We start from the raw sequence: 26,259 nt of genomic DNA on the forward strand, positions 1-26,259 counted from the left end.
AACCCTGCAGAATCAATGGATACTCCATGGAGAAATAGGGAAAAAAATTCTTTTATAAAGGTGATGCCCAGAACAGGTGATGTGCCCCAGGTACCTGAAGCTTGCAGCAGTTTGGAATCACTGACAGTGTGTGTGCCAATGTGCTGCCTGAACCACAAGATCTGGGTTCTGAACTCGAGGTGTTCCCTTGGTAAGAGATGCAGCATAAAGGGCACTCGAGAACATTCAGCACCCAACCTCACTCTAAGCTTTTGGTAACAACTTCCAGGTCTTCACTGCACTGCAGCTGCTCTCAGTGCCACCTTCTGTGGTAAAGGACAGGGCAGTTTAGATGCCTTGGGAGAGGACACCAGACTGAAGTGTCACTGGTCTGATCCAGGTACAGCAATCCCACATTTCTCATGAGATCTCTTTCCCAGAAATGCTAAACACCATCTTGGAAACTCTGCACACAAGAGATGTCTAATGCTGGCATTATTTCTAACACTAACAACTCGTTAAGTTTTTCCACTATGCATCTGTATCAATATTTTAACACAACTGTTACAAGGAAAATTGCTTTTTTTTGTGTGTCTGTGTCTCTTCCCTCCCCTCCTCTCTCATTAAATCAGCATGACAGATTTTAGCCTATTCCATAACTAAGTGAATATCTCGGAAATTTAAAATCCCCAAAGCACAGTGACAGGCTCTGAAAGGTTCCCAGTGGTGCAGAGTATGAACAAACTCAACGGGCTTCAATTGTTCCCTCCCCTTATTGTAACTGCAAGCAGGCTCAAAACAATGGGATCAACCCAAATCTCTGTAGGAGATAAAGAACCCAAAGCACAACTTACAACCATGAGATTCAGCAGTGTGACCACAACAGGACTCATTTTTTAGGTGAGGTTTCCTACAGCAGTGTGACACCAACACAGAGTTTGATCAGATAATCTACAGCTGCTTCCACCTGATTTAAGAGGCAACAAGGAGTGGTGTAAGGGGGATCCATTACACTAAAATGGAAGTCAGACATCAGGATATGGATTGCACAATCTGTAGGTGGAAAAGGAGCACAAAGGTCCCATCCAGATCAGTTCCCAGTATGAGGAGCCCAGCCATTTACTGGTATTTGGGGATATGACTAACATGCATTAATGAAAGGTAATTACTTCAGAAGATCAGCACAGACAAAATGGTCTGTAGTGGGGGCAACAAGCAGAGTGTTCTCAGAGCCAAGGGGGTAAAAATTACAGGGGAACTGATTAAAAAACAAACAAAAAACCAAATAAGAAGAAACTGGAGGTCTTTCACATGGAATATTCACCAGCATTTTTAAGAGGTGGGTGGTGGAGAAAGTGCTATCACCAAGGAAAAAAAACCCAAACCCTCTTTTCCAGTAAATCGATGTATTTTGCTCTAATTTTATTAGGAATATAAAAGGAGCCTTTAGAAAAGTGCTTAGAGAGCAGAAAGAAAAAAAGAAGAGATAGGGAAGGCTAGCAGTGGAAACATTAGTCTGTCTGTATTAGGAATCCCATACTCACATTTTATTGTTACTGTCAGGATGCAAAAGGCAGCGCTTAAAACAAAATAATACATAATGTATTACAGGGGCATAAACATCAGCAGTCATTTTTATTTTAAAAAGAAAATGCAAAAAAAATGGAGATAGCTTGCAAGTGAGGGATCCAAGGCGCAGCATTTATATCTGTGTCCACTGAGATAATCAAAAAGGTATTAGAGCAGCTGATGGAACAGGGTACCACAAAGGGCTCCTCAGCAGTTTACCACTGTTCTCATTACAAGTGGCTGTGGGAGGCTTGTTCAAAGAAATCATGGGGTCAATTTTTAGGGTGGGTGGGAATTTACTCCAACTCCAAAGGTGAAATGATATTTAGGGAAATAAACTTCATACTTTCGAATGAGTAGTAAAGAAAATGGGGTTTGTACATTTGTGCATGTTTTAGGAGAGAGAGAGGGAAGATGCAGAAGTAAGGAGTCACTTATGCTTTCCATTCAGCTCTTTTCAACCATTACTTTTTGGGGGTGCTTGCCCTATCTGTGTTGACTTCTGCTTTTTTAAAGTTAGTTCTCTTGGGCTCTGCACAGCACATCTAAATCATGGAGAATAAATCCAGCATCTTTTGTTGCTGCCATAATACAAATAAACAAGCTTTATGATACCTGCCTGGCACAGGAGTAAGCAATGCACGTGCCATCTCTTGCTTGATGGGACTACTGGGGGGAAGGAGGGTCCTGACTCACAGGACTTACATCTCAGCTTCCAGCACAGACTGTCCATACTGCAGGGGTTGTTTCCCAGCCCCACATCAGCTACACTGCACTGCTGCCCTGCTTTCCATCCCCTGCACGGGCAGGGCTCAGTCCTGCCACTGCTTGGGCTCCTACACTGTGCAAACTGCCCAGCTGGCCCCAGCTGCCTGCTTCAGACTCTGCTTCCAACGCTCTGCTCGGCAGGGAGAGGGGACTCCTTTTTCCTTAGGAAGTTTCTAGAGCCACCTGCTTCTGAGAGCAGTCCTAAAGTCAGGAATGCAGAGAAAACCATGTGAGTGGAAAGTGCAGGTGAGCTGCAATAGAGCAGCACTGCAAGGGGAATGAAAGAGATTTTAAATATTTCAGCTGACAGCTGGATCTAACACCCCCCAGAACAGCTGGATCCCCCTCTGTAAAAACAACCCAGCTCTTCCCTCCCATTCCCTGTGATTCTCTGAAGGCCTCAGGGGGTACTTGATCCCCCTGTTTCCCTATCTGGTTGTACTGCTTTTGTCACAACATATGCACACGAACATGGCACAGCCACAGTCTGCTGATGGGGTGATGTCAAGAGGATGTGACTGCTGGTGGCCTGTGTAGGCATTTGGAGGGCAGGGAAAGAGGAAAGGGGAGGCAGATTGGCCAGAGAGCTGGGAGGAGGTGGGTGAGGAATGAGATGGGCAAAAAATAAAGGACAAGCAAGTTCAGGAATGGAACAAGATTAGGGAAAACAGGAAGTAAAAATGCAATTATCTGGCTTTTTAACTGTCTGTCACAGTAAACCACGATGTATCCATCTGCCAGAGCCTATCCCATTTATTCTGCAAGAGTAAGTGGGGCAATTCATGTCTACCACAGAGCAAAACTAGGGGTGTTTAAAAAATTAAATAAATCAAATTGCTCTATTTACTCATTTCAAATAATCTGAAAAACAAGGGTCTGCTCAGGAGCCAGGAATAACTGACAACCAAAATTTAGAAATCCTTTAAGGAGGTGATATGCATCAGAAACTGATGAATTAAGGAGTTCTACAGTTCTGGAGGACTTGCTCTTGAGAATTGGAGAGGAGTTAACGTCTGAGGCTGGGTTTCATCCCCAGCTATGTCACTTGTTTCACTTCTCAGCACCTGAGATTAGCTACAATGCTTAACAGCTTCACCAAAATAAATAGGGATATTGCTCTTAAAATGAGGGCTCTGGAGATGATCAGCATTAGTGGGACTCAGTGGTGTGTTTGTCTTTCATATAAGGACAGGGATAGGGAATTTGCTGATTTCAGGTAGTCTTGGAGGCTACTAGCTCCTAAAATGAAAATAATTGTGTGCATGCTAGAATCCTCTGTTTGGGAGAGAACTGTGGGTGATAAATCAGAGCAAGGATACACTCATGGAACTGGCTGCTGGACAGGGCTGCTTTATGAGAAGCTGCTGCAGGTCAGGCCTGAAGGGCACAGAGAGCTGTTCAGAGAAGAGCTCACTGTGCATCTCTTTTGGTAGCCCTTGCTGTTTCCTTCCTCTCACTAACATTTATACTCTTTAGAGAAAAATGGGAGGAAAAAAGGAAATTCCAAAGAAGAAATTATGAATTGTACATCTTGTGAAAATTCTGCCCACAGCCCAGAAGATAATCTTCCCCTCCCTCCCATCATGCCAGCTCGTCTCTGTGACATCTTTCCACTTCATAAATCTCTTCCTTGATTGAGAAGCAGATCTGGGAAACAGCCCCTGGGGGAAACAGTTCCTGAAAAGCCTGCGTACCAAGCCAGAGGCATCTTCTCATTGAGGTACAAAGCAAGTAAAGGCCTCAGACTCACTGCAACTGCACGAGGGTTCTTGGCACCATCTAGTGCCAAGAGAAGAGACTACGGAAATCACGCTGGAGATGGGGAGAAAACTTGGAGAATCTGCTTGGGTAGTGGTGGCAGCTCTGCTAGCACAAGGAGGCAGAGGTAAATGCTTGCCATCTCCACATGCTCTTTGTACAGGGTATTCTTCCTTGTAGTAAATAAGCCAGAAGTGGTGCTACATCATACAGGGAAAGCATTATGGAATCTTTCTGGAGGACACCACCTGCTGTCCTTCGTGGAAGCTTTGCTACTACAGGTGGGGCTGCTCATGCCAAGGGTGCACATCCTCCCTGCTGTCCTGTGGATAGCAGTGGGATGGCCAATGATGGCTTCCAGAGAGCAGCCTGAAATCAGGAACCCGCCGAGGGATCCTGAAACCCTGAGCTGCAAGTGAAGCTGCACTAAAGGAATATGGAAGGTGACATAAAGTAATAGCAAGGCCATGGATTGTATGAAAATGGGTCTGACAGAGGGTGTAACTATCACTTTGTAAGCAAAGGAAAGTCCTTCATTGAGTTTGTTACTCATCCACTTCCCTCCTCTCCTGTACAGCAAGAACAGTAAACAGTCGCCCAAGTTACAACAAAACAATCGGTATTTAAAACAAAACAATGCTTCTTGTTTTTCAAGTTTTCCTGGAGCCACCTCCCTTCCTGTTCAGACCCATCATCTTTCATTGTTCCTGAACACAGCCATCACCACCAGGCACATGGAACTGCAATGATACCAAGCCTCAGTACTGAACCTCCAAGAAAGTTATCACCTGGAAAAGGCTACTGGCTTGTGACGCTGACAAACTGGGGCACGGGTGCTTTGGACAACTACAAGCCCCACTCCTGCCTGCAGTCCTCAGAAAGCAAGGGTAGGAATCAATGAACTATCCAGGAGTAATGTGCTCAAATCAACTCAGCTCTTCATCTTTCTGAGGGAAGCAAGCCAAGGACCATGCTGAAACCTTAACCACAGGGCCCAGCCACTCTGTGGACACTAAAGATGCCAGGGCAGTTTCCCAAAAAGCAGGTGTAGGCTTTGGCATCCTGGGCCAATATTTACATTCCTCTTTGCTGTTACAAAGCAGCCTTTCCACGCAGTTAACAGCCAGATCCCCAGGGGGATGTAGGCGCCTAGTTCCCATTTCATCGGGAATAAGATGTCTCTGCACCTCTGAACCAGGACTACAGCACTTCAGGATCCCTGGCAGGAAAATGGGTGTGGAAGAGTTTAAAGGCCATTTCTACCCTGTCTTGAAATTCGTGTTATTGTTCATTCCATACAAAGCAGCTCTGAAAAGCTCCCAAACCAAAACTCCCTGCTTGCACAACAGGGTAATGATTTACATTCCCTTTGCCAGGGTGCAAATGATACCTCGTGGTGCAAGGAAGCAATGGGATCCAGACCTTGTGACAGTTAAATGGGGAAATCACTGCCATGGCATGGATCAGACAGTGTGGGTACAATCCTGTTACCAGAAATGCTCAGCACTGGAAACATGCAGCACAGTACATCCACTCTGCAGCCCTGTCTCCCTTAAAGACACGGACACATGCAGTTTCAAAGTGCTTTAAGCAGCTAATTAGGGTGTCTTCCCCTCCTTTATCCCACAAGATGATAATTGCATTATAAAAATGAATATGTAACTAAGCAGAAACCACAGGAGCGGTGATGGCAGAAAGGGAGATGGAACCAGCAGCAGCCTCACTCCACAGTCACAGGTGGAAGCCCTCACATTAGAGAGCTCGCGCTCCAGTGTGGTTTCTGTAGCTGTGGGGAGGAAAACCTCGAAAAAGCCCCACATCATTTAGAGTCACAAGAGTCAGCGAATGGTTTAGTGCTTAAACAATCGATGTCAGGAAGAGAGAAGATCCGTGAGAGTGTGTCTGCCTCTTGCTCTCCCTGCATACATCTCCCCAGAATGTCTACAGTCATCAGGATAATTTAGAAAGGAAAAAAAAAACAGACTTGGCTTGGCCTAACTGGGGCTATCACTGTAATTGTGGAAGGAAGTGAGAACATACCAGCAGGGCCCCAGGGAGAAAGGAGCAAAGTGAGGGGAATGGAGACTGTCTTTGTGGGACCCTGTGAAGCTGAAGAAGTGTCAGAGAGCAGCACAGTGATGCCTGAGGGTGGAGCAGAGCTAAGGCAGTTGGAGCCTCCTGCAACGGCAAATAGCGAAGGATCTGAGCTTGGAGCACATCCCCACAGCCAGCACAGCCCTGGGCTCCCTCAGTAGCAAACACTGTGGGTGACCAGGTAACTGGGCACATTCTCTACACATTGAAAAGGAGAGTTATTGCTGTAAATAGCTGCAGGGATAATAAATATCTTTATGATTTTAGAGAGGAAAGGGGGGACCCTTCCTAGCCCCAGTTCTTCTCTGCCCCCTGCGGAGCACAGGCAGCCTCTATTCTACCAGTCCATTCTTCCACATCCAGTGCATTATTATGAACCCTCCAGCACACACAGCTAATTAGGGAAAATATCCTTTCTAGCAATTTAAATGATTTTGGCATTTTCAGGAGGGCACATGTAATATTCAAATTACTTCCACTCTGCGCTGCCTTGTCTTGCCTGGCTCATCTTCCCAGGTGAATTTGTAGTCTCTGAAATGCTCTAATTTCCCACACAAGCCATGTCAAATATAATTTTGGTGCAAAGTTGGTAATTATACGTAACATCAGTCTGATGTTAAAAACACTGAAAAATTTAGCAAGAAGAGACGAATGGAGAGACACAAGTCTGAGACCAAGGAACGAAAGGCGTGCGGCCCCCTTAGTATTTGCGCTCGTTAATTAATAATAGCATGTTTTCAGGAACTGAAAGGATGTGTTTCCTGAACTGACTGGAATTCACTTATGTCCCAATTACATTGTCTCAGTGAAGAACTTCGGTCAGGTCTCGCTGCAGAGCCGCAGCTAAACCAAAAGCAAAATCCAGGCTCCCCGCTCGCTCCATCACGGCTGCAAGGGTTTGGGAAGGAGCAGGAATCTCACCACGGGGCTCAAACCCAGGGACCAGATTGTCTCCTCCTCTGCCACCCCTGCTGCAAACCCCTCTGGAAGTAGTCAAACAGATTTGCATCAGTGAGTCACCAAATGCATGGATGTGTATTAGAATAAGTGTTAATTATAACTGCTGGCCCCAAAGTATTGGGCAAACATTTTAACAGACTTGTTCCTTGGCTCCAAAGAGAAGAATTAACATGAAGAGTGAATTATCTGACCCCATCATCAACCCTTCCCCAAGGATGCCTGGTCTGCCTGTTTCAAAGAGCATCCCAACCCAGCCTGCTTTTTGACACCATTATCCCAGAACGCTGGCTGCCTGTTAAAAAACAGTTGAGAATTCATGAGTTAACCCATTCCACTCCAAAATCCATGCCTGCAATAACTGCTAGGAACCACAGAGCCTTTTGCTCTGACATTGTTGCTCCAGGTGATCTATTTAGGGTGTTAACACATTATGGAAAGGAAAACCCAAGACACCTCATGATCACTATTTGAACAGCAGTTTCTGGCTCATATGAGTACTTGGACCACAGCTGGTGAGGAAGACTTGCTTCATTTTGATCCTGAAGGCTTTATGCCAACAGTCAAGAACCTTAATAAAAGGCCTGGTCATATAAGCAAAGTCAGTATACCCAAAGCAAGGATTTGACCCCAAAAGGCGAAATAAGAGCCATTGAATAAAAACCATTAATTCAGAGGAATGAGGTTTTTAAGAACTGATGAAGTCTCAAATAACCTGGAAGCTCCTGGACATAAGGAAACGCCACTTTTGCCCTATTTTAGCCATTGTCTGCTTGTATACAGGATTCCAGACCTAGTCTTGAATTTCAGTCTTTGTGTTTAGTGTGTCACACCCCTCTCCATCTTTCTTCAATCCCACATTAAAAGAAGAAATCCCTTGTTTTGCAGATTGAACACTCCCTGGCTTTTCAGCTCACTCCACCTACTCAAAATCAGTTCTCACTTCTCTTACCCTTTTTCACTCTCTTGAGTTTGTGCTGCTCATTTAACTGTGGCTGGCTGTGCATAAACAGAAAATCCATCATGCTCAGACCACACGGGCCAGAGAAACCCAGAAACTTTCACCACAGCTTTATGAAGCCCTTAAGACCCTTAGATAAAAGCAGCTTTCTGAATGTAAAGAGTGGTTCTGCAAGGCTTTTCCTTCTCGGTCTGAAATGATAATGTGCAAGAGCAGAATAGGAAAAGATGACATTTGACCCCTGATTTCCCAAGTGCTAACTAGCTTTCCTTGCCATTTTGAATCAGGTCTCCAATGGAAGGCCAGGATGTGGCGAGGTAGCTGAATAAATATTCCTTTGCTGCCATGGCAATGGTGCAAACAGAGCAGAGCACGTGCCAAAGGAAGTTGTCATAAATCACAAGTTGGTCAATTCTGTTTCATTTCCAAACAAGGGTTACATAAACTGGTTGGAAAGAGCTTCACAGAGGAGCCAATTTTCATTTTCTTCAGGAAAGTAAAGTGTTTTCTCTCTTTAGTGCACTGCAGTGTTCTCTCAGCCATCCTCAGGCCTGAAAGACTCTAATTTCAGAAACAACTCCTACTTCCAGGGCAGCTTGAACTCTGCCAGGGTCTGAGGGATATCAAGGCACATCGCAATGCCCAAGGTTTTTTTTCACCTGCCACTTAACAGAGAGATAGATAGATGCAGCACAGAGAAAGTTGGTTACCTTCAGAGGTAAACCTTATCAAGGATTCTGCAGGGTGAGCTAAGCATGTAGAATACACATTTTCAGAGATCACCCTCTCCTGTCCCACTGGACCTTCCAGTATGGAAATGGTCTTTACAAGTCTGCAGTGCTTTCCACTGTCTCACTGATGGATCAGAATAGTGTTCTCTGGTGCAAACAGGTATTTCTGTGGCTCTTATGCCTATAAACTCATTCCTTTTGGAGCTGAGACAACACAGTGGGGACTTTGCCCTTCCCACTGGAGAATGAAATTTCTATGCTAAACACCATTCAAACACCACCAGCAGCAAAATGAAATCCAGCTTATCCTTTAGCAGCTATTTTGGTTTTGTGGGCTATGATCACTGAATTGCTTGGGAAAAGGGAAGGAGGAGGTTCTGCTCCATCATTTGAGAAGCTGCACCCTCAGCCTGCTTTATATGGGACCCACTTGGCAACACTCCCCCCTGCGTGGCTCTGTTACTGCACGGGGTGGCCAGTGAGCTCAGCTCCTGCAAACCTTGCTGAGTCCTGTCAACACTGCATCTCATCTGGGCTAATGCAAACCAGAAACTCACCCTCCTGGGAAGGGTCAGATAGAGTTGTAAAGCATGAGAGTGCTGACAGGGTCTCCAGCAACATGCTCCTGTTGTATCATTAGGTCCATATTCCCTGCATCTCACTGCTCCAGGGTGATGCCTTGGTTCATTCTGATGCCAGAGACATTCTGCAGGCAGACACAGGCTTCCTTCCAGTTCACCCAATTCCACTCTGCCCAGCTCCTCCTAAACTTTATATTAACACCTCTGCTAAGAGAGTGCAAAACTCTACCAGTCAAAACAGTGGAGCATTTGTCCTTCAATTGCCTGATGTGTAGAGGGCACAGAGCAAGAAAGGATTTGGCTTTTAAGCCCCTCTTTGTTTGTGAGCTCCTCCAGCTGGTGGGGCAGATATAACATGACAGAATAATTTTCTAGGCAAAGCAGAAACCTCCTGTTCCAAAGTCTACAGAAGTCACCAGAAAAACAGTGATGGTTTCAGTGGACACGACTAGTCACAGGCTTCCTAAAAATAGCAGAGGAACAGCTTCACCCACAGAAATATTCATAATTAGCAGACCAAATATGACAGTAGTATTTGCATAAGGGTAGGCAGCACCCTAAGGAGCAACAGTCTGTGCTGGTATGGGACCAAGAGGGTCTCCATGACTAAGGGGTTCCTTGTGAATCACACTGATCTCCTGCAGCCTCTTCCTCACAAGGGTAGTTCACCAACTGTTCCATCTCAGGCAGCAGGGAAGCAAACAGCTGGACAAGGGAATTTTGCCTTTTTGTTACAAATGTCCTGTGACCTGGCACAAAATAAAGGACACACTGATCACTGTCTTCAAGGCCTGAAAGAATTTAATGCTAACTGAAGTTAATTCTGGACTCCTTGTTTAGACACAGAGGATGAAGGAAGAGACAGAGTGAGAGCGCCAGGGGAGCAACTGATTTCCCGTCATTTCATTTCATTATTACCAGAATCAAATAAGCAAAAAACTCACGCATCAGGCTTTTATAATCATGAGAGCTGAAAATGAATGAATACATTGGATTACTTTGTACTGACCTGACTTCAGAGCCTTTACAGTCATAGAATTTCAGACTTTTTGGAGACTATTGATGTCAGAACTTGCCTTTGACTCATGCAAGTAGGAAAAATAACCTCACCTAATCATAGGACTCTACATCTGGGTCTTTAAGCAAAATGTCCACCCAGTTCAATGCTACTCTCATCACTGTCTCCTGAGGTTAGAAAATGAATTACCATTAAGTTGGAGGTCAGAATTAGACACAGAAGAGCCAAGGTAAGATCCAGATGCAGACAGTGGTAGTTTTGGTGCTGGGACTTAAAATGGACTTCACAGCACATGTCACCACAGTTCTGTGCTTTAATTTCCCCTGATTCTGACTCAAATTATTTTATGAAGTCTGCTGTGTGGAAATAGAGGGTACCTTCGCTAATCTTGCTTGATCACAAGAGGCTGTAGCCTACAGATGTGGTTAACTCAAGAGGGTGGCTCTGAAGGTCCCAGATCAAAGACTTGCTGCTGAAGCAGGTGACGAGCCAGTTAAATTCGGGACACATTCATGGTTTTGACTACGTAGCAGCAGAGTGGTCTCCTCTCATTTTCTGTGTTGAAGCCCAGCCAGTCTCTTACCAGCGTGATACAATCCAGCAGCATCTAATCGGCTGCTGCCACCCTCGGCCTTCCCCCACCCTCAGCACTGGCGGATATGTCAAAGCAAAAACATCTCAGCATTTCTGATCTCCCTGGGGTCACATCTGGTTTGAGTAAGGCTCCTCATTTGGTTCCAATCCACTGATTTCCTGCTACTGTCCATGAAAAAGAGAGTGCGACTCTGTGGCTTCCCCTGGGTGTAATGGTCTAATCTGTACCTTGTTGTGCACTGTAGAGGGGAGGGGGAATCAGTGCTACTTGGGAGCAGATTCCTCTTCCCCTGTGATTGCATCCTGCTCTTATGCAAAGCACCTTTATTCTTGCCAGCAGTGGCAGCCCCAGATGTCCTGGTGCCCTCCCTGTATTATCATCCATGTTCCTCTGGCCTCCTAATTGAATCCTTTCCTGGCTGGGACAGGCTTTCCTCATTATGATGAACTGGATCCAATTCTACTCCCACCCCTCCATCTCCCAGCCTCTCCTTGTGAACACAGGGCAGGCCCCACAGAGCTTCTGTGGGTGGATGACTGCCCCAGTGAACCGTTCCTGCAGCTACTGGAATGTTGCTCATGATGTTGACAGAGCAGGAAAGCCCCAGATAGGTACAAGGTGGTAAAGGCATCTTCTCTGCCAAGATTCTGGCAGCATCAAGATGCAGTTTAGTTCTGAGAAATAATATCTAGTTGTTTTAATCTATAGCTTTCAGAGCCATTTATCTAAAACATCATTGTTTTGCAGCTGGTGAAGCAGCCTAAGAGTTTTCACAAGAGCAGTGGCAAAGCCCAGGAGCTGATTTGGTCTCTTGCATCCTCATTCCATAGGATCCTCTCCATAGGAGGGCAGTATCCATGATTAATGTTTCACTCATGCACTGAACAAGGAAGGGCAATATAAACAGAACAAATTATCTTTTTTCACTCTCACTTATCCACTGAAAATCTCATACTGGGGGAAAAAAGTTCAGTCCCATCACCTTATTTATCCTTCTTCCCCTTAATCCAAGCTAGACTATCTTATGCTGCACCCCATGAAACAGAGACATGGGTTCTTTGCATGCCCTCATTCTGGGAACAGGAGCAATGCCCCAGTGTTACCACACTGGAGGTGACTCTGTTGTGCATTAAGTGCTATTAGGTCAGGCACAGCATCACTCTATACGTTGGGTTTGGTACTTAAACTGGTTTGTACAGAGCTGGGTAACTTATTATACAGATGGCATTAGTGTGTGCAGGGACAGCCAGGCCTGTGTCGAGGCAAGTAAACTCGGGGAAACTGAGGCACAAACCCATTTGGTGCATTGACTTCAAGGCAAGTTCTCAAGAGCGCTGGGAGGAGACTCAGCACTGCAAATTCCCCCAAATTCCCCAAGTGCCATCACTTTAACTACTAACTCACATTCTTCTACTGCACTAAGTGCATCTGGATTTCATCAGAGCCTGGATATTATTTTTAAAAATAGTCAAATCTTTGGAAAACAAAACCCCTCAAAACACCAGAACAAAACCTCTGATCTAGAGTCTTTTCAGCATCTTAGGGAACGAGAGTTGCTATTATTGTTACTAGAAAGGCTCTAAAGGCAACAAGGAATGATCTATAGGGCACGAGTATGTTTGTTATGAAATAATTTGGATCCACAGAGGAATTCCATATGTGGCTTCCCCTCTGGTGACTAGAGGTTCCCACCTTGGCAGAGATCCTGGAGTCCCATGCCTACAGGCTCAGCAGCATGGAAGGGGAGGGTGGACGCTGGAGGAGTAATGGGATCATCAGGCGCTGAGGCTGCTGCTTGGCACACTGACAATGTTTGTTTGCACCTCTTTGAAGATGAGAGATGAAAGTGGCGCCCACATGGGCTGCCTTTGATTAGCTTCTTATTTTTAACATTGCAGCTGCGATTATTTTTCTTTTTCTTGAAGCATTTCTTCCCCAGCACCAGAAACTCTGAGGTTCCCTTCTCTAGGGAGGTTCAACTTCAAGGAAACATAACAAAGAGAAGTGTGAATGTAAAGGAGACTGGACAACTCCAGGCCAGTAGGGAATTATGTCATTTTATTTTTAATTTTACTTCCATTTTTTTCCCCAATCCCCCATCCTCAGTGGGTCTCCGAAAGAAAATACTTGTTTACTTCTTTTTTAATAGGGAAAATAAATGAGTCCTGGGATTGTACAGAGCTGTCATGAAGAGGGAAATGTCTAATGGTTCAATTCCCAGCTCTGTCACTGAACCACTCTGGGACTTGGGGAAAAGTCAGTTCGCCCATCTGTAAAATGGGATTTATAATGCGTTGCTTCTCAGGGGTATTGGAGGAGTACAAGTAGCATTGATGGAATGCTTCGTGCACCTTGGATGGAAGGGGCAAGAGCCTTGTGAAGTGCTGTCCTTAATAGATACTTAGAGGAGTTTCCTTCACTGTGGTACTTATCTGACCACAGCAGCCGAGTGCCTCACAGCTGCTGATGGATTTTTTTTCTATTACCTCCCTGCGCTGTAGGATTGCCGCAGAGGAAAGCAAGGCAAATGGCAAATTGAATGGAATGGACCCAGTCACATAAAGAATTAGTCCTGACTTTACCACATACTCTCTATTTCCTAAATTTCTGCCACATCCATTAGACTTTCCTCCTGGTTGTACAAATTCTGTGAGCTGAAGGCACGAGGGAAAGCTGCCTTCCCTTCCTTCTACACTGGGCAGTGACACTGTTGGTGTCTTCCTGCTGGATGAGGGACAAGTGGTATGGAAAGGGGGTCGCTGTTTGTTGTCATCAGTCTATTTCCTATCATAATATTTTGGGGTTTGTTTCTGTCCCCTGCTAGAGCAGTTTTCAGACAAGAATTTGGCCAGGTGTTAATCCAGTTATCCATAGTGAATGTCCTAGCTTTAACAGGATGATGGCAGAAAAAAAGCTTAGCCTGCTGTTCCCTGTTTTCAGGACCAATTTACAGAGGTGATAAAGAGCCAGATATACAAGTGATATCAGAGGAAACTGCTGGTAATTGGTACTTCCAAAAAAGAGCTTCACAAAGCTCTGCTACTTGTATCAGCTCAAGTTTAACTTCTGCCGGAGTGCCTTAAAAAATGCTAGGCAGAGCCTGATAGCAACAATGTCAATTAACAAGATGTAAAAATCTGGAGTGGAGATAAGAGGAACACCCAAGGACAAATAACAATCAAGCTCTCGATACTCACGCACTTCAAAAGAAAAAACACAACTACGTATGTTTATGTTGATTTCTTCGGGCTATCTATCAAGACATTTACCAGCCAAAGAGAAATGGGGGCACATGAGTTGAGTAAAAACTTGTAGCACGCTTACACAAATCCAGCCAACTCTGGTTCCACCAAATAAAATACCTGCTAAATCCTCTAAAAGACACCTCAGCCTTGGCACAGTCAGTCCAAAAAGCACATAATTTACGCAGCTTTCCTTGTTTTTATGGCATTTCTGCTGCTCCCAGGAGAGGCAGATAGTTGCTCCAGCCAAGTACACCATCCAGATAATCCCAATGCCCAGACGTGGTCCTGCTCAACCCAGCTCCTCATGAGCAAATAAGCCAGTCTTATAGGCTCTTCCCAGGGATATTATGAAGTGATATATTGTGCAGGATAGCTTATAAAGTATACTTATTTCAAATTCACTCCAGCCCCACTCCATCCAGTCACATAGACTCCAGGACACTAAATTAACCCCCTGCCAAATTTACTGCAAGCCATCTGACCATACCATTTAGCCACAGTAAAGACAAAATCTATACCTAGCTACAGTCAGGAAAGCAGGCAACTCTGTGGAAAACCTATTTATATCCCTCAAGGAGATCAATGCAGAGCCCAGGCCTGGAGGCCAGTGACCTTGGATTGACACAAAACTTAAAGGGAAAAAATTAATGGTGTCAACTCAAGAGACCATAGTTGTTATTCCAGAGGATTCAAAAGCCAGCTCTGCAGCTTACTGACCAAGAAAAGGTGCTTAAATAGGGATGCATTTTTTGGAAATAGAGCAAATACTCACCCATTGCTGATGCAGGAGCAGAGACACAGAGCTGCTTTCCCAGGACTCCTGGAACGGCTGCCGGTGCCACACAGTCCTTGGTGGCAGCCAAATATCTCCCAGATGTCACCAGTGCAGTGTGACACCAGCAGTGGTGTCTCTGGAAGAAGTTTCTCCTCAGGCTGTCCCAAAGTGACGCTGTGGTGAGCTTCCCATGGGCTGCCTCCTGAAGGTGTTCCCTCAGGGGTCTCCTGCCAGGGAATGGCAGACACCTGTGAGGCGGGGGCAGGGGGCGAGGCACCTGCTGTCTGAAGGGGCTGGAGGCCACACACGCTGATAAGATGAATTTTTAGGCCTCAGATTCCTCAGTTCTGCCTCAGCTCTTCCTTTGCTGCCTGAGCCTTTCCTCAGGTGCCTCAGCTCCTCCTCAGCCACCCCAGCTCTTCTTCAGTTCTTCCTCAGCCGCCTCAGGTCACCTTCAACTGCCCCAGGTCCCCTTCAGGTTTTCCTCAACCGCCTCAGCTCGTCCTCAACTGCCTCAGCCCAGAGCAGCAACAACCCCTGAGGGGCCACTCAGGGCGCTCCAACAGTCACAAAATGGTGGCCCCGGTGTCCAGTATTGAGGTACCAGCACAGCTCTGTGTAGATGACACAGCCAGATGCTGCTGCACAGAGCAGGAGAAAAGGCAGCCATGGCAGGAGACCGACACCTGCTCCTGCTGAGGCACCGGTGGGTGCTTGGACTGGCAAAAATGGCAGGAAATGGAGGGAAACAGCAGCTGCCTCAGCGGCCCCTCAACCGGCCTCAGCCTCCCCCAGACACAGGCCCTGAGGCAGCCCTGACCCAACAACCACAGCACTGACTGCTGGAAACCTTCTCTCCAGTGCAAACTCCATCCATACCCCCAAAACACTACCAGGAAGGGCTTTTAGGGGCAGAAAAAAAAGTCCCCACCCTGTCACAGCTGACCTCAATTTAGAGGGTCCAGCTGAAAACGAGACCTGCCTCACCTGGCACAGCTGTGAGGTAAATCCTGGAGAAAGCTGAGAGATTTCAGATTCTGTTTCATTGCTTGTTTTTAAATTAAAATGGCAAAAGTTAGACCCTTGAAAGAGAAGATTACAGGGACAGGGATGTTCCATGGAAGTTGTGCAGAATCAGGTTTTATTTTTGGAGTAGCCACTGGCTGCTGGTGCAGTGTTGGACACCTTAATGTGCATCTGCTGCCCTTAACGCCTCTTGCTTTGTTTTAATTCAACCATTTTTAGGCAAGAATAAATTTTTGGGTGTACAGGTCTGTGCACAGGAGGGCTGTGCTCTGTAATGTGGCCACGTGGGTTACTGGGGCACAAGTTATAGCAATGCTGGCCATGCTCTGATCTTCAACTTTCTTGGGGACTTTTTGTAAAATTATTATTATTTTTATAACTTTTTGCACTGGGTGACAGAGCCAGGAGGCTGATCCCCCAGCCGGGGACCAGTAGTTCCCATTTGATGTCCAACACCGACCCCGTCAGCTCTCACAGAGGAGCTGGCTGCCACATTGTGGCCTGTTCCCCCAAACGTCACATCTGGCTGATGTAAAACACACATGTTTTGACTGAAGCTTTTTCTTTAAAATGCCAACATTAAAGGAAGGTTCGCTTTGTAAAACTGAAACTGTAAAACTCTTCTGAAACCCAATCTGGGGGATTAAAAGAACCACATGAAAAGGGATAAATATGACCTGGACATTTACTTCCTGTGCAGAAGTTCGCTGAACATGTGCCTCCCAGCCTGTCAGTGCGAAACAAGACCTTCTGCTCTGATTTCCAGAAGGGAAAAAAAAAAAAAAAAAGAGAAGAAGAGAGGAAGACAGGAAATTTTGTAAACTGACAACTCTTTTCTACTTCATGGCTCATGCCAGAGACATTGGTTTCTTTACAGTGCCACCTCATACACCTTAAAACCAGAAAGATGCACAACCAGTAATTAGAAATTTAGTATTAACAAATTATTCTTATTCATACTATATGGCAAAATTGGTCTTGATCCATTTTTAACTGAGAGTTAGTGACAGAACTCCTTTGGGTTTCAGTGGGAATAAGGTCAGACCTACAGATACGATGGACTGAGTCCAAGGATTCTCTGATGATGTGCAGAAGAAACACATGGATAGACAAACAGATCTTCAGTTAGTCAGAAAATGGCTCACTTTCAAACAAACTAATGCAAGATGTTTATATCAGTATTGTCCATTTCAAGTATTAAAAGTTACAGTTAGGTTCCAAAAGCAACTTTACTTAAATATTATCAGACTTGAAAGGGAAAAAAAAATCAATTATAGATTCTCTGTATTTCTTTCCTAAGTTTTGAGTCTTTAAGAAGATATCACATTTTTTTCTGTTTTTCTTTACTAAATACTGAACTGGCAGAAGCTTGATTTTTTTTTAAACCAAAACTGACACTGTGATTTATTATAGTATGATTTCAGAAGACAAGACTTGGGGAAAAAAACCATATAAAAGCAGGCAATACATTAAAGTCATTACTGTTCTCAAAATAACTTTCTGATCTCAGGTCCCAGTGCACGAATTGCAGAGGACAAAATGCAATATAATGTAAAATTTGGCACTGCCATGCAGTTTGGGCAAAAAAAAAAAAGTCCTTTTATCCCAGTCAAGTTCCCTAGAAGCCAGTTACACACTAATTTGGGATTATATTTCCCACTCATGGATGATGATGTTAAATTACATTGAAAGTGGCGTTAGTTGCCAAACAGATAATTTGAAGAAACACAACTTAAATACATAGAGAAAACAAATATATAGAGAAGACAGCACTTTATCCAAAGACAGACTTCCAATAGAAAACGTTGGACTCTGCACATGGAACGTCGTGGGGCACCTTCCTGCCCCACTGGGTTGTAACTGCTGGGACAGCTCACCCTGTGGATGCACACACAGGATCCTGGTTGGACCTGAGCTGGAAATATTCTGTAGTTCTGGGTGCTTGAAACTGGAGCTTGTCAGTTCAGCCCCACTATTGTCTGATTTCTTTGGTGGTTTATTTTATTTGTTTGGTTTTTTTTAACTTTAGAGTGATTGAGTCTGTACTGGTGTTCTTGGATAACACTCTGTCCCCTGTGTGAGACACAGACACTCCATAACCCCACACCAAAGTACATTTTCTCCCAAATATTCTCTCATCTTAACTGGGTTTGATCTTTGAGATGGAAAGTTCATCTATTCTACTTGCAGCCTTGGTTTTCTAATTCCACTGAAGCCTTTCACATCATCTGCTACTGTATAGAGCTGACAAAACAATCTTCTTTCTCTCTGCCTAATCCTGACCCAATTTAAAAAAAAAACCAACAAAAACCCAAAAACACCAACAACTTTTATAGTTTCAAGCCAGAACCAAGCAAAACAAAAGTGTGTTTCAAACTCATTGTTCAATGGAGAAAAACCAGTTCCCAAGTCCTTTCCAAATCCAAAGTGGACAGTTCCTCAGTCACTTCCAAGCCGGAAAGAGGCCATTTTATGAGCCAGAAAGCATCCATTTTCTGCGTCAGTCCTGAGCCAGAGAGGCTACTGCCTGAGTCAGTTCCAGGGGGGGAATGCCTGGCACTTTTCCAAGCTTGGGAGTGTTGCTATCACAGCAATTGTTTGGTGATGCCACCCCAATAAAGCTTCATTATGGTGTTCCTCTTTCTATAAACTTCAGTGCCCTCCAGTGTCCCCAGCAATCACTTATCTAATATTAGGATATTAAAAAATATGGAAAGATTTTAAAGAGACTTATTAAAATGCAATTAGCAGCGTGTACGACTTAAGCAGTGAGATTATTTAAAAAAACGACTTGATTGTGTGGAATGCCACGCACCTTACAGAGATAATAAAGCTGCCAATCAAGTCCATTTTCAAATTAGGAAATTTTCATTCTTTTTTTACAGCCCCCTAAGTGAATATTAAAACTGATTATTAACCTCGGAGTGCAGCAGCAGCCCCCGAGCTCTGAATGGGAGGTTTCATAACCGTGGGTAGCCTGGGCTCCAGTCCCCGCTTGGGCTGAGATCTCGGCGCTTATTTAAAGGGACAGCGCTCGCCCTTTGAATGAGGAAACCTGGGATGGGTCCCTTGTTTGGAAAGGGGCAAAGCTCCAGAGCTTGGCATGGGAAGCTGGGAGGCCAAAGCGAGCTGCCTGCAGTGGCCCTGCCGCGGTGTTTAGAGCCGTGACAATCCGCAGGTAAGGCTGCCCCCGCACGTCCGATCCCAGCATCTCCACCAGCCCTCAGCTCCCGGCGCTCAACCTGCCTTTTGTCCAAGGGAAAATGTGCACATTGAATAAATGTTTCTGTGGGAACACACACCTTTGTCATACCCGGGTTGCTGTGCATAGATTCTCAGTGGATGTTATTATTCTATGTTATTACTTCCCTTGCTAAATGTAAAACCCTGTCATTTACCTTGCCTTCTTTTTATTTAATTTCTGTCCTACTGAGAGACAATCAAGTGTGACACTTCCTGCTATTTGACTTTGCTGGCATTTTTATTTCATTTATAAAAATGGATCTTTCTCTGAGAAATTAAGTCACATTACCTTGACAGGTTACTCCTTTTGCAGCTCTTTACTCCACTGTCAAAGTAGATTTATTGATGCTTCCTGGATTTCACTCTTCAAGCTTGCAAACTGGAAATGATGAATTCTCTGGAAGGCAGCAAGCTAATTCTTGACTTGAATGCTTTATTTTGGGATAAATGCAAAGATTCAAAGGGACTATCTTAGTAGGGGGTAGCCAGAGATTCCAACTCCAAAGCAGGAGTATATTTTAGTATGTGCTCAGCCTTAGTATATGTCTAATTTTACCTTTGCTGATCTCTTTGGGAACACACACACAGCCCTGAAGGTATGGACTTGGGCACTTCACCATGCTGATGCCAGGCTGCTTTGCAGGAAGGAGAGTCCAGACAAAATCTAAACAGGGAGAATGTCATTGAGTTTGGAAGCATCTAGAAGTTATTTTACCAGCACATGTCTCTCATGACTGTAACTCCCTCTGGAATCTAGCTGTGGCACCTGGATCTACTTAGGATTCGCATGGAAGCTATCTGCACATCTTTTCAAAGTAAATAATCTGCCTGGGTTGGATAATGGGGGTTAGGAGGATGACAAATTGGGTTAATAAAATGTCAGCAAGAGCCAGGTTTTTAAGTCTGGAATGAGTCACAAGTGAAACAAGTTTAGTGGCCAGGGTTCACCCTTGATCTTGAATTGTTATTTGTCTACATCACTGAGTGAGCAGGGATTCAGTGTAATTCAGCATAACTGACAACCCAGCATGGGCAATATTCTTGGGGGGTGGGGGGAGAAAGGTGTTACTGCCTCGTTAGTCACGGCAGTTAATGAGAAGCACTGAAGAAACAGTAACCACAGAGGTGGAATTAGACATCCAGGTGTCTGGGCTGAAAAGCAGCACCCCCAGCACACCCCAAATCTTGTGCTGCTCCTGAAGCCCTCAAAGTGCCTCTTTTCTGCTCCCCAGTGTTTTCATGGCTCATCCTTTAACTGGTTTGGGTGGGGAATGTATGGAGTGGTTTATATACTCATCAGGATGAACTGAATGTCCCAGATCCTTTGGGAGTCTGAAGGTTAGAGGGGAAAGCAGTGCAGTCAGTACTGAGGTACATCAGAGAGGACACGTGGGGGCTCGGGGAGCTGCACTGCAGCTGGGTTGGTAAAACTGCAGAAAACAGTTCTGAAAGTAACTGGTGGTTGTGGGGTTTTTTGGTTTATTTTTCCCATTTCCATAAACAACTACTGACTGCTAAGCAAATTTTATGATGATTGGAACCACACTGGCAATGACAAAGAGAATTAAAGAGATGTAATGGACATATAATCTTTGGGTCTGTGAGACACTAAATGTATGGTAATGTCAGCACAGTAAATAACTCAGTTATTAACATATGCTAAAATTAGATCAAGCAAAACAAGCATTCACTAATACTGAGACAATTCCTGGCAGAGAAGAGAGATTACTGAAAAGGTTTGAGTAAGTGCTGTGAATGGGTGATTGCCAGGCTGGAAAGCAAACTTCCAAAAGCATGAAGACTTTGTCCCAGAAGCTGCCTTGCATTCCTTGATTAGGATCAGCTTCAAGAAAAGCCTCACCGTGGGTGCTGGCAGAACCAGACATGAAAAGAACAAGCTGTACCTAATGCCAAATCTTCCAGCTGCAGCTTTGACAGCAGGAATTGCCCTGCAAGTCTGTGCTGCAGAAACTCAACACAGAGTTACACAAATGGTAAAGCAGCAGGAAGTCTGATACCCAGCAATTCAAATAAATTAGAGCAACCAATTGAAAATACAACTGTGTGTTATTTGTAGCAGCTTACTGAGCAAGGTAAGTTTTGATCCAGACATTCCTGAGCATGGAAGTGAATAATTAGGTGACACAGTCAGAGCTTCTATGTTTCTTCTCCTAAAAATAGACATGGAAGATCTGAAACAGCAAAAGGGGAGAGGGAGAATATTGAAAGCACCCCTTCAGTAGAAAAGAGCAGTTCCAAATCCTGGGATCTTGCCACCCCCCTGAGCTTTCCTCACCCAGCCATGTGTGCTGCAGGATGTCTGGCTGCTCCAGGCTCCCCGGCTGCCTCTCACAGTCCCTCCAGGTGTCAGCCTTGCACTTTGCATGACGTTTTCTTCCCTCAGCCACATCTGGAATGAAGTGCTGGGTTCACTGGAGACTCCTGACAAGAAAGCATCAGAGATCTTAAAATATTAAAACGCATTCCCTAATTTCATTTCAGGACACAATGCTGAATTATCACAGCCAGGCCTCCCTCAAAACGGTCGAGCTGACGCCGTGGTGTGCGGGAGGGGATCTGAGTGGGCCCATTAACTCCCTGCAGGATCTGCCAAGAGGACTGTGAACATTTGCCAGCCCAGAAACAGTTCAGGAGCCAGGACTTCCACTTGAGTCTTCTTTTTTTAGGATCTAATTGACATGACTGTCCTTTCCTTGGCCTTAATCCCTAGCTGCTTCCCAAGATACTAAAAGCTTTTGCTCTCCTCTGCACTCTTGCACATAAATCAGAACCACACCGAGATTTTCTCACTGGATCTCGTCGTGGCAGAGCCCCTGGAAGCTTGAATGAAGGCAAGGACATGCAGGCCCACCACATCATCTGCCCCTGCTCTGACTCCAGGGTTAAATTGCTGGCAGTGCTGGTGTTTGGTTTAGCACAAGCACTGTGGGAAAGGCAGCAAAGAGAGAGAAATGGGCCTTGTCAGCCACACTTGCAGCGATAGGATCGCACAGATAGCCCAGATGTCAGCAGGAAGATTCCCCTTAGGATGCTGCTGTAATTTATGATATTGCTCAGAATTGCTGCAATTCTTCAGGCAGGTCAGATTTGGGATGTATTCTTAAAACCACATGCATGAGCAATAATGCATGAAACTGTGAAAACAGAGCAGGAAGGGGGTTGTGTCAAGGCTGACTTATGTGGTGTGGTAGGCTTGCAAAAATGTGATGTTTGGTTCAGGCTGAACTGTCTCTCAGTGTCATGAGTAGAAATCAGAGGCTCTGAAGAGTCTCAGTCTTGCAGGTTTTGAGATGACATCAGTGAATGAGAAACTGCACTGAGGTCAGGGGTTTAATTCTTGTAGTGTAGCCACAAAAGAGCTGTTCAGTGGCAACAATTTTCAGTAACTACCGGGCTGGGAAGGCTTCAAATATAGGCTGTGATGGGTCCAAAGGTCTGTATCCATTAACTGTCACAGGACAACTGGCAAACACAATAATGAAGGCAGTTTCCACAAGGTCTTCCAAAAAGTCCGGGTGTTTCAAGATTTTTATGGCTGTTAGGAGTAAGTCTGTCATGAAAACACAGTTCTGGGTGTCAGGTGCCACCAGTTCTTCACTGTGGACTTTCAGAATGACCTTGGGGAGCCTGGCTTACCCCAATACCTCAGTTTTCCAAGTGGTTGCCTGCAACATTAACTGGCCAGAGTTTGATTAATTAATTGCATTATAAATGTAAGGGCACTAAAAAGACATGAAAAAATTCAGAAAGAGAAAGATAGAAGTCGATCACCTCTGGCAGTTTCAAGTGCACAAAAAGTCCATTTGGTCACATTTGGGTGATCAGTGGCTCTCACCACTCTCATCAAGGATGACTTTCAGTTCTACGAGCATTAGTTCTCCCCTTTCCACAGCTGTCAACTATTCCTCATGTAAAGGTCTTGCTCCTCTTTCAAAATTACCTGTATTAAGGCAAATTATGTGTTCCCTTCCTTTCCCTGTTGAAAGTCATTTACATGAAGAATCACAGAACTGAGATTATAGATACTGGGGGAGGGAATGCAGAAATATAGCTAAGACTGGAAATTTGGGTGGGCCTCAATTTATGGTGGACAGCCAAAGAACAAAGGTCTGATGTCATAGTAAATCATTTATATTGCAAATGATTTAAAATAATGAAAACCCATATGCATTAAATTTTGCCCTGTACATCCATTTGACATATTTTAAGTAGACAAAAGATAGATTTTACATAAATCTCCAGTAAATGTACTTCGAAAAAATATCACCAGGCAGTAAAGCCTAACTGTTTTAAAAACAGTCTTTGTCCTATACTTGAGCTCCTGCTTCAGTGGGCATCATTCAAAACCAGCAAAACACTGCTCAGACTGTCTCCCCTGTCCTTGAGAGAAAACAAAAAAAAAACAGAGAAGGAAAACTAGACCAAACAGCTTTTGAACAGATCCTGCCAAAGTTGTCCTTCACACTCTTCCAGGTGTTACAGGAATAGTTGCTACACCTTACCCAAGCCACCTGTGGCTTTGCCTCTGAAGGAGTCTATTTCCATCCCCTTATATAAATTCTAAAGTTTGTATTCAATATTTAGGGTCTGTCACACACTAACACGTGGATTTTATAGACCAGTTCCCAGTCTGTGGATTTTAACCTTTGGCTTATGCCAGTCTGTGCTGATGGAAGCTCAGGCTCTTCCACACTGGGAGTTACTACACCAGCTAGAAAAAAAAAAAAAAGAAAATCTCTGAATCCCAATGCACTGGAAGAGGCATCAAATTCCTTTGGAAGATGCCTGGCACATCTTCACCAGGAACTGAGCTCTGGGAATGGACTCGATACCTCTGAGAATCACGGGCAGAAATCCTTCCCAGGCTCTGCTGCTGGATGCTCCAGAAAGGCAAGGGAGCCGACTTGCAGATGGGTTGATCTGACCCTGCCAAACAAAACAGAGCGAAGGGAATTTTGCATTCCCTGCATACAAGATGCAAACGTTTGACAGTTCCCACAGGTACCACTCAAAGCAGAGGGTGGAGCCGGCAGATAACCCCCGCTGCTGTGCTTTGAACCCTCTCACAGCTCGCAAACAAAGGGAGGAACGAGCAGCTCACTGCCAGCAGGGGCTTCGGAGCTCGGAGAGGCCGACTGGCACCGTTTGGGGCTCCAGGCACTAGCGAACATTTTTAGTTCCTCCCAGAGCTCTCTCGCAGGCTGATCCTTTGTGTGTGGAACTGGTTTAGTAAGGAGCAGCCAGGACACCTCCAGCCCTGGATGGCTGATCCCAGATGTTTCAGTGACATGCACTTTAAGCAGCCTCACCTAACACCAGGGCTCTCAGGACCCAGACTGGTGGCCACTGGGTCCTTTCAGGTCTTTACAAGAGCCAAACTTGTAAAAATCTGATTTTCATCGTGTCTGCTGAGAGATTAAAATACACATCACCTGTTCTAATCAGTTTTAGAAGAGTCGAGTAAACAAGGACACGAAGCAGAGGGAATGTGGAAACCCTGCTCCTTTAACAAACAGGGTTGAAAATGAGATAGTTGGAATCATGGCTTTATAGGATCATGGGAAAATTGCCTAAAATATTTTAGGTGCTATAATGAAGTCTTAGGTGCTGTTTTAACTAAGGAGATTAGGAGGGGTGTGAGAACTAAATGATATTTCCAGGTACTTTTGTGTGGGTGGAAGCTTCTTATTTTAAGTGAAGCTTTTCTCTGGTGGTTGTTTATAGACTGCTTGGTATTGGTAAATTTTTATGTTGGTAACTTGCTAGTGAATGGAAAGCTCTATTTATGGTAGGTATTTCTGGAGAAATTGTTCTTCCTCCTTATATTCCTGCTTTATTCTGAGAAACTTGATGTTGGGGGGGAAAAATACTTCCACTGAGTAAGGGAGAAAGGTGGGAATTATTAACTATTGACAAAATCAGAAAATCAGGCTGGATTCTGACTACACTGACAGGCCATTATTTGTTAAATTCTCCTGCTTTTTCCATAGTCAGGAATAGGCTCAGGCACTTCATGTTTTTCAGTACCCACAGTTGTGTGATGGTTTTTTTTTTATCAGGAGCTTATATTTAGTTGCCCTCTGCTGCTGTTTTTCATCCCAAGTGCTTTTGGGAGGGTGAACAGCTGATCATTACACCGAGTTTGCTTGCACCCCTGAGCACAGTTAACCTAGAGCAGCAAATAGTTATTGTATTGCACTTTGGTTTGTGCCTGTGGGCACACTTAAGTCAATATACATGATGGCTAGTACCACGTATTGCATCTGTCTGCACCCATGGGCCCTGGAATTGCCAGGGAGAGGGAGCTGGTGAATTAACTAGCACTGTGCCCGCTGGTGTAGTTACTTCAAGAGCAATACCACTGCTAATTGCTTAACTTCAACCTAATCATAATGCAAAATAACAGAACGAAAGTGCTGCGAGAATCCCAGTTCTTGCAGAAAATGGAGAGTAACATTTGTTTAATTCTAAGCTTGTTTGTTGCCAAAAGTGAGGAAGAAGCTCTTGGGGCAGGAGTCTGTGTTGTGGATAATTGCCCTTCTCCCCCTGCCTGTTTCACAGCCAGCACAGAGCTCCCTGCTCTCACCAAGCTCTTACCTGCATGAAATCCAGTTCAGGGCTGGTGCTTACTCTGCTCATTAGTGCAATTACCACCAGATGCTGTGTGAGATGAAGGTCACTCTGGCTCAGTGCCACGACTGCCTCTTCAATAGGGTGATTGCTAAACTAACTCTGAGTGGAAATGGTGCAGCAGGTAATGTTGACATGCTGCAATTACCGCTCCGTCCTCCCGGCGTGTTCAAACAGCGCTCGCTGCCTCCGTGCTGACTTGGCAACACCGGGACTGGCTTTGGGATGTGTATTGTGGGTCACTAGAAAATGTAGGAATTTCAGGAGAACGCCTCCCTCGAGCATTAGCTTATCTCTCAGCCTGTGTC

General features: G+C 44.9%; 2 protein-coding genes across 10 annotated transcripts in view; both read right to left on the bottom strand.

Annotated features, from left to right (window-relative positions):
- Nucleotides 1-15,558, bottom strand: part of CASZ1 (castor zinc finger 1) — a 276,669-nt gene extending 261,111 nt beyond the window's left edge. For all 7 annotated transcript variants that reach the window (XM_064678565.1, XM_064678558.1, XM_064678557.1 and 4 more), the window contains exon 1: nt 15,029-15,558. The gene's annotated coding sequence lies outside the window, so the exon portion shown is untranslated. The remainder of the gene's footprint in view (nt 1-15,028) is intronic.
- Nucleotides 15,559-19,517: 3,959 nt separating this feature from the next.
- MASP2 (MBL associated serine protease 2) overlaps nt 19,518-26,259 on the bottom strand; it is a 29,936-nt gene continuing 23,194 nt past the window's right edge. For all 3 annotated transcript variants that reach the window (XR_010435784.1, XR_010435783.1, XR_010435782.1), the window contains 6 exons: nt 24,154-24,247; nt 23,966-24,032; nt 21,597-21,742; nt 21,386-21,492; nt 19,857-19,964; nt 19,518-19,731 (listed from right to left, as the gene is read on the bottom strand). The gene's annotated coding sequence lies outside the window, so the exon portion shown is untranslated. The remainder of the gene's footprint in view (nt 19,732-19,856; nt 19,965-21,385; nt 21,493-21,596; nt 21,743-23,965; nt 24,033-24,153; nt 24,248-26,259) is intronic.

Source organism: Pseudopipra pipra, chromosome 22 (assembly GCF_036250125.1).
Source record: "Pseudopipra pipra isolate bDixPip1 chromosome 22, bDixPip1.hap1, whole genome shotgun sequence".
Lineage (NCBI taxonomy): Eukaryota > Metazoa > Chordata > Aves > Passeriformes > Pipridae > Pseudopipra > Pseudopipra pipra.